Source organism: Apium graveolens, chromosome 3, assembly GCF_009905375.1.
Source record: "Apium graveolens cultivar Ventura chromosome 3, ASM990537v1, whole genome shotgun sequence".
NCBI lineage: Eukaryota > Viridiplantae > Streptophyta > Magnoliopsida > Apiales > Apiaceae > Apium > Apium graveolens.
Window position 1 is genome coordinate 110,407,634 of NC_133649.1, and position 3,480 is coordinate 110,411,113.

At 35.8% G+C, this 3,480-nt stretch overlaps 1 non-coding gene across 1 annotated transcript; it reads left to right on the forward strand.

Moving 5' to 3' along the window:
• The first annotated feature begins 473 nt into the window (after positions 1-473).
• LOC141715323 (small nucleolar RNA R71) lies at positions 474-580 on the forward strand. Its single transcript, XR_012572090.1, has one exon. It is a non-coding gene; the product is annotated as a small nucleolar RNA R71 (small nucleolar RNA).
• Positions 581-3,480: the final 2,900 nt, after the last annotated feature.

Consider the following 3,480-nt stretch of genomic DNA (forward strand, 5'->3'; position numbering starts at 1 on the left):
ACGGCTGTTACATCGCATTCTGATTGTTGCTCCAGCTGAAGTTAGGATGATTCCAGTTGTCAGGATAATAAGTGGCAAGAATTAGCTGCTGCGATCTCTGAAAGTTGCTCACAAACTGAGCTGAGTCACTAGATATAGCGCATTGCTCTGTCACATGCGGACCTGCACACAGCTCATAAACACTGGATATCTGCTTAACACCATAGTTAGCCAGAGAATCGATCTTCATAGACAACGCCTTCAGTTGAGTAGTGATAGCCGTAGCTGTATCCATTTCAAGAACTCCTGCTACCTTACCCTGTGGAAAACTCTGGGTTGGATACTGATATTCATTAGCAGCCATCAGTTCAATTAGATCATAAGCTTCCTCATAGCTCTTTGCCCATAATGCTCCGCCTGCTGCTGCATCGAGCATGGGTCTGGACTGTGCTCCCAACCCATTGTAAAAACAATTGATGATCATCCAATCAGGCATTCCATGATGAGGACACTTCCTAAGCATCTCCTTGTAGCGCTCTCAAGCTTCATATAAAGATTCTCCTGATTGCTGCGCAAATTGAGTAATAGCGTTCCTGAGTGCAGCTGTCTTCGCCATAGGGAAGAATTTAGTAAGAAACTTCTGAGCAAGATCTTCCCAAGTAGTAATCGAACCAGCGGGTAGAGAGTGTAACCAGCTCTTAGCCTTGTCCCTCAGAGAGAATGGGAATAGTCTCAGCTTCACAGTATCTTCAGAAACACTGTTAAACTTGAAGGTGTCGCAGATCTCAAGGAAATCCCTAATGTGCATATTGGGATCTTCCGTTGAAGAACCCCCAAACTGGATTGAATTCTGCACCTATTGAATTATTCCAGGCTTGATCTCAAAGGTATTAGCTGTGATAGCTGGCCTGACAATGCTAGATTGAATGTCATTGATCTTGGGTTGAGAAAAATCCATCAAGGCTTTCGTTCATGCTACTGGATCTCCCATTGTAATGAGTACCTGAAACACAAACAAATAAACCGTGAAAGTAAAAGAATCCGAGTCAGTTAACTTTAACGACCACTAATGACAAGCAGATAAACTAAAAATTAACACCGAGTCCCCGGCAACGGCGCCAAAAACTTGTTAGGGCGAAAACACGCGCTAATATTCACGCAAGTATACACGTTCGCAAGTAGTATAAGATATAAATCAGATTCGTTCCCATAGAGACTGGTTTAGGTTAAGTTCAATTTATGCACCTATGCAACAATGAATGGTTATCGCTCAATGCTAAGACAAATAACAAATTGGGTTTGTATTAAACTAAGAATTAAACTTACAATTATAACTAAGAGAACAAGAATGGTTGAATTAATATATATGACAAACATGGGATTTTAACTTCATTAAATACTTCATTCAATAGCCTTATTGTTCTTAATTTAGCATGTGATAGTGATGACACTAATCAGAGAACACGAAACTGATAAATGCCAACTTCCGTTGCACGAGTACTGTAACACCCTCAAATCCGGGGTCTGGGATCCGGGTTATCATGAGTTCCATTTCCCTTAATAACACCCAATCTTTATAAAAAATTAACTACTTCGTACTGCGACCCCACAATATACACACACACGCCACAAGTTATAGTCTCAGAGATGAATACCAAAAATAACACAAGTCATTTTATTCCATATTATAAGCCATTACACCTCAAGAGGGTTTCTGAATAAATTTACATTTCTTTATCATTATTACAATTCATATAGATACATAAGTCCGGTACAACAAAAGTTGAAAGCCTAGCCTACTGGTAGCTCCTACCTCAGCTACAACGACATCAACGCCTACAGGAAACTGCGGAACATTTCCTAACCGCTCACGAATTGGGAGCTTGATCCTGTTTATCTTATCTATCTCTTGTTGTGTGATGAAAGAAGAAAGCAAGGGTGAGCAACAAGCCCACCAAAATAATATATAGAATAATTAACAATATATGAGCATTCTCATAGTACTCGTGAAAGTCTTGGTCAAAAGAAATGAACCAAGTTTGATCTCTTATGCGACCAAGTCGCAAAATATTTAGTATATATACATATAAACTTTTCACAATCTTTGAAATTCTCTGACCTGTATAATATACACAGAGTTCCAGTTAATAACTGTATAAAAATATCGTTGCAAGGTGATCTCATATATCTAACCTTGTCTCAACGTTTTTCTGAAAATCTTTGTCATGCATAAGATAATCAATAACCAGATATAAGTTGAAAAGAGGAACTTACAAGATACCCCAATATGCTTATATCTTTCCCAAATACTACTTGAACTACCACCGTTCAAGTTATAATCAGTTTTAAAAGTTCATCACACTGATGAGACTACAAGATAAGACTTGAATAGATTCAATCTTTGAAATATCATTTGAAAGAAATGAAGTTACAAGATACTTCATTAAGTCCCGATATATATATACACCTATATATATATACATTTCATACACTCCTTGAAAACCTCTGTTATGAAAATTATAAACAGAGTTGCAATATCCAATGAATTTGGAAAAACATAATTTTGGCATAAACCTGATATCTTGCTGATCAGGCAAAGATACCAATTAATTCACCTTTTCTACTAGTAGATGGATGAATCCCCCACTGGTCATCACCCTGGCCACATTAGGGCCTTATGCTGGACTGCCACTCAGCCACTTTCGCATTGATGGACTCCCACTGAGCCACTTACACTTTCATGGACGCCCACTGCGCCCATGTTGCTTATGCCGACTCAATAGATGGACTTACTTCCCGAACGTTGGGTTAGTAATCAATTCATTTATCAAAGCAGCAACCTCGTTACGAATATAAAATACACCACAGAGCCGGATCCCTCAGGTTTTGAGCGAGTATTTAAATCCCCTTTTAAAGGAAGATCTTAAATATAAAAATGAGTTTTGGGATCCGCTCTAACCTTTAAAATCATTTTGAAGACTCGAAAACATTTTTAAGAATGTTTGGAGTAATGCTGATTTAATGAAATAAATCAGCCCCGATATATTAGAAAATATCTGAATATTATCATTTAAATAATATTCCCATAAAGGATATTCTCTATAAAAATAATTGAAGTAGAAGTTTTAAAACTCATACTTGAAATTAATAATAAATAACCAAAGATATACTTATATGAAAGCACGATCTTTATTTGAATAATCGAAAATAAGTTTGATTATCGAAACATTATTCTTTAATAAAATAAAGAATATTATTTAATAAAATAAGCGGAGTCATAAGTCCTCGAATGAATATTCAAAATAATATTCATTTAATAAATTAAGCGGAATCATAAGTCCTCGAATGAATATTCAAAATAATATTCATTTAATAAATTAAGCGGAGTCATAAGTCCTCGAATGAATATTCAAAATAATATTCATTTAATAAAATAAAGTTATCGAATAAACCTTATTCGATTAATAGTTTTGAAAACTATATTTTTATATATAAATATAT